Consider the following 12,330-nt stretch of genomic DNA (forward strand, 5'->3'; position numbering starts at 1 on the left):
CCCAGGTTTACACTGCTAGTTAAGTGGCAATGACAGAATTGATGTACCCTATAGGTTTAAAATTCCGAAGCATAATGCTTCATTCCCCCCAATATTTACATTATTTTTAAGAATTTTTCATAGTCATTAAAGTTACCATTGCAGGAAGATGGATACTATTGTTTAAATACGTTTAATCTTTTTAAAAAGAGACTTGTTTCCTGCACCAGCTCCCAGCGCACACTGGCATAACCTCCTTAAGTGTGGTCAGAGTTCTCCTTTCCTTTCCATCATACTCCCTACCCAACATCTTATTCACCACCAGTCTTCTGGGTGAGGAAAGAGGTGCAGGCAGTATTCCAGATTCTTCTTCACAGGCCTCTCCATCCAATGTCTCTTTGAGAAGAGAATGCCTGGAGTCTAGCCTCCAGGAAGGGTGAGGGGGCACGACCAGGGTAAAGTGAATCACCTGTTCTGGAAGCTCACCCCTCTGCTGGGGGAACGAGAGAGAGAAACTCTTCACCGTAGACTTCCACCCACTCCCACAGACACAGGTGGAGAAATGTGGACTCACCTTAGTGGGAAGGGATTTCCTAGATCATGGTGCTAAACCCAGAGGATTGAGCTAAATGAATAGAAAGCTATGGAAGGCAAAGAGGTTCAATTCTTCTTGGAGTAGGGGAGGTAAAAGGAAAAACAAAGTAGGTAATATGCAGTTGTGTTTAGAATGCATTTGAGTAAATCTTCCCTGTTATTCAACGCAGCTCACCCACACGGAGTGCCAAGGGAGAGGAAGTCTGAGGTTTGTTTTTATTCGTATAGTTTCAGCTTTGCTGTAGATACTGTTGTCTGTGGTAATTCCTAGGCAGAGGTTACAATGTAGAGTTTCTCCAGGCGGTTTAGTTGGTATTTTTAAGAGGACTCGGATTAAAGTCTTTCTCCTCAAAAACCAGTTCAGTGATTGAGGCTGAAAGGAGCCAGGCTTTGAAATCCTCTCCTACAGAACCAAAGACAATCAGAGCAGCCTTATATTCTTTTGCCATGAGTCTGCTGTGAACCATCACAGGTTTAGGCCACAGGAATCTCTCAGACCCCCCGGTGGGAAGTCACTCCAGCCGGCGGACCATGGAGACCCCTTGTGAGATCCACAGCAAGTGTCAGTCTTCAGGGATACAACAGAGCTTACAGGGCCCTAGAGCAGGGCTAATGGGATTGTGTGTTTGAAAGCAAACGTGTCTATTCTGTTCCCTTCCCAGAGAACCTCCTCTTTTTCTCTTGTTGCCATTGTTGTATGTAGGCTAACTGAAAACTTGGTGCTTTTTAACTTCTAAAAGACTGAAATGGGAAGGGCAAATGACTGGGTTGGGGGGTAAGCAGGTTGATGAGCTGAGTTGCCTTAGTGTCATTCCATTATGAATTTCTATAAGCAGTGCTTCTGAATTGTCAATTTTATCAGCCAAATATAATTTTTGTATGTGTATGATAGAATAAGTATCGCACATCTCAGCCAACCTATGCTTTTCCTTCTTCTCCCCAATTCCCAAAGGACTTTAAAGAAGGGAAATCAATAAATCAATTGGTACCTTGTCCAATACCCATTTCAGTGACATAACAGCGCCATTTGCTAAAGATCAGACGTTAGTTATGGAAAGAGACAGACATTTCCATTTGATAATGTATCTCTTTGCCTTTGTGAATCAGACACAAAATAGGAATAGTGGAGTGTCCTTGTAAATAATTATTTTTGTGCTGACCTTATCAAAAATTAATCAGAGGGTAATTATGGAGAGAATGATAAAATATCATTTATATCTCAGAGTTTATTACAAAAATAGTTGGGAATGTTTTCTAGTCTTATCTGATAATATTTTATTCAAGAGATGTCCCTACTGTCGCTAAATCAACTTTTTGGTAATTAGATTTTTATTTTTTTTCAAATCTGATTTTAGAAATGTATGTATTCTTTCCTCTTGGTCCTTAAAAATGACACCAGAATTTAACATTTACAAGTCTATAAACAAACACTTAAATGCACTAAATTAGCTCTGATTTTTGGAGAAAAACTATACAACTTGAAAGAATGCGTTTATAATACCAGGAATCCCACATTTTTTGTTCTGTTTTGTTCATTCAGACACATATTTGCACATATCCAATGTTCTTAAATTGGGATAAAACAATACTATTTTTGTTTAGTCTTTCCTCCAAATGCTTCAATGCTATATGTAACTTCATTTCTAAAATTTCCTCCCTTTGAGCCAATACTCTTTTCACACAGACCTTGAAGATTTTATTATCAATATATTATTAAAGGAGTATGCCTTACTAAGAACCCTAAAATATGTGGGAACATAATAATTACAAGGATAATAACAAAGCCCCATAGTCAAACTGGACTGGACTGAGGGTCAGAAGAGGCGACTTTGGGGCATTTGGGCTTTCCCACCTGGCATGTGATTCTTTGCCTGTATTCAGCTCAAGTTCCTCACCAGCAAACTACAACTGTAAGAATAGATGGTCTTTAAGTTTGCCTCTAAGTGTGAAGTTCTTTGTGTTTGTGGTTCCCCGAAGAGACTTTGATGACTTAGCATTAGGAGAGCTCTTAGAAGGTAGTGGTGAGTTCCTGCGGGAAGGCTGGATTTTGTATTGGAGAGCTTGCAGGCTTTTATCTGTGGGAGTATTGACCAGGAAGTCTCTGGTCCCTCAGCACTCCTGTGCGGCCACACTGGGCACAGTGTGGTGGTCTGTGGGCTAACAGTCCAGCTAACTGCTTTCCTCTTGACCCTGGAATAGGGTTGTTCTCTAAACATTGGTCATATCTTAAAATGAAAGCTTCCAAACCCTTGCTTAAGCATATGGAGTCAGAAAGAAAGAGAGTCTGTTGTGATACTACTACAGCAAAGCCAGCAGGTCTCCTCTGAGCTCCTAGTTTGTGCTGGGACCATCTAAAGCTCCTGGAAATAAAGGACTTGGAAACACAGTGAGAAGGGATTAAATCACCTCAAAATTTGTGGAACTAAGGACAGTCCTTAACCACTGGGGGCGGGGGGGGGGGGGAGATGGGGGTGAAATCTATATAATGAATATATTTCCCATTGGATATGGGCAAAGGTGATAATCTCGTCACCTACAAAGTTATTTAACTACATCTGGATCTAAAGAATATACTTCGGTCTCGCCTATGTTCTTCGCTATGCAGCAACCGGGAATTAGTGGGCTTGGCCCTGTGATCCCTTCTCTACTGGCAGTTCGCACCTGGAGAGCAGGTGAGGCGGCCACACGCGCTCCGCGTTCCGTTTGCCGCCGGCGGCAGGGCCAGCTTGAGGCCTGGACCCGAGCTGGCCTAGCGCCTGAGGCGGCTCCCCCTACCGGGAATCCGGAGCAGCGCCGGTGGCTGAGCGCAGGATGGCAAAGCCGCCTCCCCGAAGCCCGTTCCTTCGTGGCTTCGCAGGTGGGATCCGCGAGCTGCCGCCGGCGAGGTCCGCCAGCGCAGGGCGGAAGCGTTCGGTCCGGGCGACGAGCATTTTCCTGCAATAAGCACTTAGCTATGAATAAACATCTGAAACGATGGTTCCTTAAACCGAGTGGCTGCCGCGCGCCTCTAAGTGGTGTGGCCGCGGTTGGGCGGGGGTGAGGGTAGGGGTAAGACAGGAGAGTGGAGGGAAAGATGCGAGGCAAAGGAAGGAGGTGCGTGCGTGCGTGTGTGTGTGTGTGTGTGTGTGCGAGTGTGTGTGTGCGTGTGCAGGGAGCTGCCCCAACACGCGGTCCCCGAGTTCAGAGGCGCTTAAGTTACTAACAAGTCAGGGCCGATCCCTGGAGAGGTAGCCGACCATCCCCGTTACACGGCGCCCTTTTCTCCGGCCTGCGATCCGCGCGCGCTGCAGGTAGTCAGCACAACCCACCTCGGCTCCGGATGTCCTTGGAGACCCGGCCCCCAGGATCGAGGGCCTCGGCCGGGGCGCAGCTACCTTGCACTCCTAGGCTCTGATACAACCGATAGTTCACTGGGGCCTTCGAATGTCTCAAGTTCATGTGAGCAGAGGAGTTCCCAAGCTCCAGGCCTCGCCTTCTCCTTCGGGACTTCTCTCCCGGGTCTTGGGTCCTAGCAGTGCCCCGAAGGCAAAGCCGTTTGGAGTGAAAGACAAGAGGGCGAACTGATTTCAAAGTGGGAGAATGCTTGCACGTGCTCGGGGCCCCCAGCTCGTTTAGGAGCGCGCGGTGCTGGAGCTCAGACTAGGGTGCATTTTGGGCGCGCAGATTTGAGCGATGCACACTCTGCTGGGCCAGAACAGCCATCAGTTCTGCCTGAGAGCTGCCGTGGGAATCCACGTGCGAGGTGGGTGGGTCGAGAACCGAATCTTGAAGATTGGTCACCAGGGAAGCCGAATTTGCAAAGCCTAGCCCAATCCTTGAGGCATTTTATGTAGGCTAAGACGCTGGAATATAGCAGCCATACACCTAACAAAGATGGGACATGGAAAAAAAATGATAGGGAATAAAGGGGTGAGGATTTGACCTACCACGGGGCATCTTGCCCTTGCCTCCTTCTCCTCAGGCCGAGGGCAGCCCTGGAGGTAGCGCGAGGCGCAGTGGATGTCACCAGACCGCGCCCGGGGTTCCTGAGGTCGCACCCCCTCCCCCCCACCCCAGGCAAGAACCTGGCAGTCTCGGAGCAGCCAGAGGCCTCCTAGGCATCCTCGGCCGAGACGGGGCCTAATCTAAGAGCCCGGGTGGGTGTCTGCAGCCAGACTCATACCGCAGACCAAGCTCCAGGGAGTCTAGGGAAAGGAGGCCCAAGCTCCGGGCACTGCGGGCTGCTTCCCGGGAAGTCTCAGGCAGGGGTTTCGACCTGTGAGTGGAGAAGTCGCCTCAACGGCTTTAGCTGCAGGGAGGTTTCGTGGGTCAAGGGTGCCGCAGGAGACTGTGACGACCTTCTCCAGCCGCCCGCGCTTTCTTGCCCACCTGGGGCTGAGCCGGAGCGGGGAGAGCTGATGCTCTCCAGCACACGCCCGGTTCTCTGCCCGGGCGCCTAGGCTGAGGGCGCTGGGAGGGAGCTGGCGGGGAGGAGGAAAGGATTCGTTTCCCGCCTGCTTCCTCTTCCTTTTCAGAATAAGCCAGCGATATGGTGGTTGTGCTGTTACAGACTAACTTTCTAAACTCCCCTCCCTTCCCAGTTTTTCTTGAAGGTCTTGTAATATCCACCACCCCCCTAAAACACGCGCGCGCGCACGCACACACCTTTCTCCAACCTGCTCCTGCCCCCACTTTCGCCGAAAATGTAGTATGTGTGAAAGCTCAGTCCAGTGTCTACAGCAGAGCTGAAAACTAAGTGCTTGGGGATGGGGCTTCCCTGAAGGGTTTGGTGTTTCTGAAGTTGCAGATATACCCCCTTGCAAAGGAGCTCGGCTAGTTGGCGAGTAAAACTCGAGCCCCGGGGTGGGTGGGGAGGGGAGGCTGTGTGCGCCTCTCCAGAGCACTGTCTGACCTCCCAGTCTCTGGGCTGGAGGCCCCTAGGCTCAGCCAGGGGCCATGATCAGGTTCCTAAGGTAGCAGATGAATCAGACAAGTAATCTCGCTCCTTTATCCTCCCCCGCCTCCCACCCGCCCCACCACTTCTCCTTTTTTTCTTTTCGTAGACGGGCTGTGCAATAGGCAGGTAGCCAGAAGCTGCGATGTAGGAGTGGTGAGCGATCCCGGGGCTGGCACTGCCCTCTTGGATTTAGGAACCGTCTAGGGATGGAGGAGGGTCAGAGGAACATCCGTTTCTTTTGAACGAGGACGCCGTTTACTTCCCCTAGACTGCTCGCGCGGGGAAGAGCTCGGAGCGGAGGGCTCTCTGGGATGGCTCTCTGAGCAGGTAAATCTGCGGCGGGGTCGAGAGCAGGTGACTGACATTTTCGGTGATGGCAACCAGGCCGGGCAGCGCCCTTTCCGGTTATCAAGAGGATTAACCTCGGGGCCTTGCCTCTGGTGGGATCTCTGCTCCCCCTCGCAGGGATTAGGGGGCGCTCCTTTCAGAGGAGGACCCAAGGGTGGCGGCCTGGGCCCTTCCTTACCTCCGAGCGACCTCTCCTCTGAGCAGGGCGGAGAGAGGAGGGGGCGGCACGCAGCCCGGTCCCTTCTTGTCGCCCACCTCGCCGAGTAGGGTTCACCGGGCCGGTCCCCCGCGTTCCCCCGGGTCACCTTCCCCGCCCCCCACCCCGCAAACACTTGTCTGAAACTTACCAGATTCCAACCTTTAGGCAGGAAAAAAAGTGTTTCATATACAAACCGATCAGGGTATTTGCAGATAATTGCGAATGTCAAATACTCGGGCGTGATGACAAAGTGCAGAGATTGCCAGGGCCCGAGCTCCGCCTGAGGGGCGGGGGCTGCTGGCGGGGCTCCCGGGCCACCACACGCCTGCTCAGAGGAGGGGAGGGGGCAGTCGGCCGCAGTTGCCCGCAGCCCATTTAACCGGGGCGGCTGTTCCTTAGACCTCTCCGCCGTGGAGCTGCTTCATGAATTCATTCACTGCGTCCTTACTCGAGCCCCGCGCGGAAGGGCAGCGCGAGGCTGGGGACCGCACCAGCCCAGCAGCCCTCACAGCCCCAAGAATGCACAAACAGCCCAGGCAAGAGGCACACACGAGCGGGGCTACTGGGCCTCAGTTGGACGCCGAGGCCCAACGCCCTGCCAGGCTGCGTTCCCAGAGCTACTGCCAAACTGCCACCCTCTGCTGCGTGACGCACGGGAGAGGGGCGAGTCGCAGGTTACTTTTGGGCCAATTGCTGCACAATTTTAGCGCCAGCATCAGCCCTCTACAGAAGTAAAGACAAACTAAACTAAACTCAAATAAAAGACCCCCCCCCACACACACACACTCAATTCTCCAACCCAGTCCTCCTATCCTGGTTGCTGGAGGCCATGGTGTCGGAGAGGGGGTGTCCCTGGAGCCACAGCACGCAGCCTGCCAGAGCTGAGCCCGTCGAGAAGGTGGCTGCTCTCAGCAGCTTTCGGGACAGCTCCTCTGAGACCTCCTGCGGGCATGCTCAGAATGTTTCAAGCGCCCCAAATCCTAACATAATAAAGTTACCCTTGTTAAATTCCAGATCTACTGCAAACCGAGAGGAGCCCTTATAGATGGGATGATACAGTTAGTGGCAGATCTGCAGCTTGCCGGCGGTCAGAGCAGCAGGGGTGGTGGGGTGATAGGGATTTGGGCGCTGGCCCCGGGGGCTGGAGAGGAGAGGAGAGGAGCAGTAGAAATGCGCACAGTGCGTAAGGCATCGTAAGGAGCATCTCAGGCAACCCGGAGGTGGCTCTTGTGTTCTGGGAGGAGACTGAGAGACCTTGGTGCGATCGGTCCCTTTCCTTTCCGAGGGCCGAAGAAGTGGCGGGGATGCTTCCGAAGGCCGGGCAGAGGGGGGGGAAGGGTGGAGGAGTGCGTGGGCGTGTGCAGCTGGGCTACAGATGGCGGCAAGTCCAAGAGAGCGCGTTGGGACGTCTGTCCTGGGCGTCCCTGTCCCCGACCCTCACCCCGCCCCCGCCCCTTCCATTGAATGCCTGAAGTCAGCATATCCCTGGAAGCCCTTGAAGTTTTACACTACAGTTGTCTGAGGTTTCCAACGACGACAAATTAGAAAAACGCTTCGGCTGCAACCCAGTACCTCAGTCTGAGAGTTGGGGGGCGGGGACGTTACTAGATGCAGAACTGGGGAAAAGGAGAGACTGGCCTCCCCAGCTTTCTCTGCCTCTAAAACTGCAGGGTTGGGGTGAGGGAGGGCAGGGGACTAAGGCCTGGGGCCGGAGAAGCTCTTCCGCAGTTGGGAAGCCAGATCTGCAGAAGCTGGCCGCTTGGCTACTTAACCAAGGGCCACCAGGAGTGCTCCGGGAGCTCAGCTTTCCATGTCCTTACCAGGAAGGCCTCGATCTTGCCGGAAAAGCCGACTGGAGGTCACCAGGGACAAACAGGGTGGCAAGCTCTGCAGGGGACTCATCCAAGTCCAGTGAGGCTGGTGTAGACAGACAACACTGTCTGTCCCCAGCCTGGGTGGCAAGCTGGGGCCCCACGAGTGCAAGATGTGATTCTATTTGACTTTCCAAATCAAAATGCATTGACTGGGGCCCAAAGAGTTCATGGCACATAACTATCTTAATTAAACCTGTTATAAACAGACAAATCACTTCTCCTCTTGCACATAGAGCTCTGGGAGGTCGCATGGGGTCTGGCAGAAGCCTGGCTTGGGGGGATGCTCTTTTTTTAAAAGGAGCGTGAATGAGTCAAAGAGAAAAAGAATAAGAGTGGAGTTTCCACAGCCTCAGAAAACAGGTTAACTGAAACCAAAACATAGGATGGCAGGGAGGTAATGGCGGGGGTAAGGGGGTACTTAAAAGCCTAGGGACCACTTGAGTTCACAGAGCAGCTCTGACAGGAACCCGCAGCCCAAGGTGGGACCTGAGTGGAAGGGCAGGGAGGGAAGGGGAGGCCCCGGGCTTTTGGGGGAGGCTGAGGTGCCCATTGCTGAGGTTCTAAGTTACCCTACTCAGCCCTGCTCTTTCCTTGCTAATCCTTCCATCTTTCTCTGCCACTGTTTTCAACTTCCTGTCACTCGGAGGACTGCACCAAGAGGACACGTTCTTCCTTAATATGGTCAGCTTGGGGGACAAGGGAGCACCCCTGTGAGTGCCCTGAACACTTGGAGCCTGGATTTGGCAACACTGGGGGGGATGGGTGGGAACTGGAGGCTGGCCCACAGCAGATGGTAAGGAAAGTTGTCTGTAACCTTCTGGGAAAGCAGGGGATGGCGTGTATACACCCACAGCTCAAGGTTCGCTCCCTCTGCAGCGAAGCACCAACACTGGGGCATTATCTGGAGAAGGGAGAAGCGGGTCGGGTGCTCTGATGCCCTCAGCCTGCGGGTGCGGAGGAGAGGTTGGGGAAGTGGTGGCTCAGAGAAGAGTCGGTAAGACGCCCTTCTCCGCTGGGAATGCTCAAAGGGCTGAGTCTATCGCCAGGTAACTCTGGTCCTCCGGAAGTTACAAAGCAGAAGGCTACCTTCCGCTGACTTTGGGTCTCACAGACTAAAACAAGCTGAGCTAAGGAAAAGCTCATTAAGTTTTAAACTAAAAGTGGAAAGCAAAAGTTCTCCACAGTATGTAAACACTGAAGGTGTGAGCGCACAGGTTGGGGTGTGTTCCTTGGAACTTCAGAAGCCGATTTTCCCCTCCCCCCAACCTGGTTTGCAAACATGAATTCTCTTTGCTTTTCATTGAATAGCTTCTGACCTCAACAATAATCTGGTTCAGCAGTACTCTTCATTTCGTTTAGGCTGACGTTGGTGGGCACTAGCTATGTTGTATCTAGTGGGGAATTTAAGTTCAGGTAAATTTTAACATAACACTTTTCTTTAAAGTATTTTAAAATACTTCTTTACTTCCATACAACAGTGATGAAATATATATATTGCTGTGATTGTAGAGAAACATGCTTATATTGCCTTTAGATTTCCGAGATTTTGTGTAGGCGCCAACACCTCTGTGGACACTAACGAATGGGCTATTTGCAGTTATTCATGAAAGGTCTTTTATATTTTTAAATTGAGACTTGTTCCCAGGTGGAAAAATTCCTTATGACTAAGAATATGCTTTCAAAAAGATTAGAAAATCAAAACAAAAAATTATATGGCATTATAGTATAGAAGTCTTTACTGAAAACAACAGATATCATTGCAATCTAGGAGTTGAAGTTAAAATGTAGTGAGACTTAATTAAAATGCAAACTATTACGGAAGCACTGCAAAAGTCTTTGTCACATTCAAAGGGAAAAATCTTAAGGACCCCTGCCCTTCTTATATTATACGTGTACTGTGAGACTTGAATTGTTGTTAACATTTTCCTCCTCTGAAATAACAACAATTCACCTTTCAAAACTCTTCACCATAGAACGACAATGATGATTGTTCTCCAGGAAAAGGACTTTTGAAACAACTTCTTTCACACACTCGCACACCCGACACAAACGCACCCACAGTTGCCGGTTTTTTAAAACGTTGCTTCTGAATGAGAGAGAGAGAGAGGGGGGGAAAGAGAGAGTAAGAAGGAGAGAGAGAGAGAGAGAGAGAGAGACTGGGAAACTCGAGCTTAGGTAACCAACAAACCCAATTACTAGGCTTTATTGATACTAAAAGGAAAAGTTCCCCTCGTAAAATGTCTCTGAGCTTATTAGTTATTTAAATCAGCCCCAGGGCCGGACGAGCGACGCCGCAGGCTCCCGCTGTCTACTCCTGGAGGAGAGCAGACGGCGTCTGCGCCCTGACCTGCCGCCCCTCGCTCGGTCCTTGGCACCGGGGGTAAAGGCAGGCGCCGTAAGCAGAGGTGAGCCACTTGGCAGGGGTGCCGGGCCTGGCCCGCTTGGAGACAGCTCCGCGTGGCCTACGGGGATTAGATTTCAGAAATTAGAATTCAGAGACAGGTGATGAGGCGTGGATGAGCAGGCCAGGCGGACGCCCAGCCCCGGAACTCAGCAGGCCGGCGCAGCTTCCCTAGGGCGCCGCTGGGCACCGGCCGGGGCTGGAGCGCGCGAACTGGGGCGGCTGGCCGGGCGCCCCGCGAGAGTGCAGCTTCTGGCCGCCTCCCGAGCGGCCTCTTGGGCGTCCAGGGCTCGCTCCTCTTTTGTGTGGGGCTGGGAGCTTTGTAACAGGGTGGGGACCAGGTGAATTTCCACCTTTGCGTCGTTGTCCCTTTCCATAACTGACAGTCTCAAAACGTCTGTGCGCGTGTGTGCGCGCTAGCGCGCGCACGGGGAACAATTGAATTTGTTTAGGATAAGCCCCAGCCTACCCACTAAAGTCCTCTAAGCCCGACGTGGTGGCTCTGGAGTCCTGACGTAGCGGCCGGGCAGCGCCAGGTGATGCCCGGTTCGGCGGGGCTTAGCCTCTGGGCTCGGAGGCAAGGCATCGCGGGGTGGGGAAGAACCGAGCCCCAGGGCACTGTGAACAGAGCCCCAGGACACTAACGCTACCTGGGCCTTAGCCCGGGGGTCAAGCCTTGCCGGACTGAGAGAGTGGGCTTTGGGGTTCGTGAGACCGAGAGAACTGGCGAGTCGCCAGCCCAGAAAGCCCTCCAGGTTCCACGCCACTCCGGACGGCTTTGGGCCGCCGGATAGACCGACACCCGCTTGGTCCTCGGTCCCAGTAAGTGCCTGGGACCTTGGGCCTCGCAGCAAGCGCTCTCGCTCTCTCTGGCGCGGTTCGAGACCGGCGTGGGCCCAGAGCCGCGAAACGCTCCTGGAGCCGCTTGGTCTTGGGCTGCCTCGGATTCGGCTTCCTGGGCTCGCTCGCCCCAGCTAGGGGTGGGCGCGGATTTCACGACGCGGGCCGGCCTGCCTGGAGTTTGGGGTTCGGGTGGGGCGCCGCGGCCTGGACTTTCCAGGTGTACTTTTCATTACAAGGGGTTAAGGCAAACTGAGGGCGCCGGTGTTCTGTCTGCCGGGCGCGTTTTTGTGTTGGGTGGTCCGGTTGTGCCCGGGGCCGGGAACCTGCCCCTGCCCCGCCGCGTTCTGAACCCCAGGACTTGGGGCGACGTGTAAGGCCGGCTCCGGGACGCAGCGGACTGAACCGGCGCCGCAGGTTCGGGCCGCAGCCCACGCGGTGGCGCTGTCGGGAGAGGACGCCTCAGCTCAGGTCTGGGACACGGGCCTTGACCCGGGCTTGGGGGTGACGGGGCCGCGATGACGAGTCGAGGCCGTGGGTTTCCTCGCCACCACCTTGGGCCCGGGATTTGGAGATGGGACCGACCATCTTCTTCCTGGCTCAGTGTTTCCCGACAGAAAAAGCAGCGGGTCCGGAACGCGACTCTGGGCTCCCATCCCGGCCGCCCCGGGGTGGGGGCGGGGAGGTAGCGGCGGCTTCTTTGGCGTTTCGTTTTCTTTCCCTCTTTGCCTTGTTACCCCGTGGTTGAAAGTCGATTTCTACTTAAAAAACAACAACAACAACAAAAACCCCAACTAGATTAGCAGGGCCGTCGTTCTCTCGCTGCGCGGCTGCATCAGGAGATCCAGCTCTTAAGCTCTTGGCTCTGAAAAAGAATGAAGGGACCCGGGAGCCCCGGGGGCGTTGTCCTGTGTCGCTGGAGTAGTGCTCGGTGCCCGCAGGCCCTCCGCCCTCCCGGGCCTCCCGGGCCTCCCGGCCCGCCGCCACGGCGAAAGCACACCCAGCGACTTTCCTTGGCTTCGAAACCTGTGCGCTGACTTTCCTTGCTCCGGGCAGTCAGTGCCCACCCCCGACGCCCTCTCCCATCCCCTACATGTGGGACCCTGGTGCCGAAAGCTCTCCGTCTTCGCCCGAGGCAGCTCCGGGGGCCGACCTTCGC

The sequence above is a fragment of the Monodon monoceros genome, unplaced genomic scaffold (assembly GCF_005190385.1).
Source record: "Monodon monoceros isolate NGI ecotype Baffin Bay Population unplaced genomic scaffold, NGI_Narwhal_1 Super_Scaffold_16, whole genome shotgun sequence".
In the NCBI taxonomy this organism is placed as follows: domain Eukaryota; kingdom Metazoa; phylum Chordata; class Mammalia; order Artiodactyla; family Monodontidae; genus Monodon; species Monodon monoceros.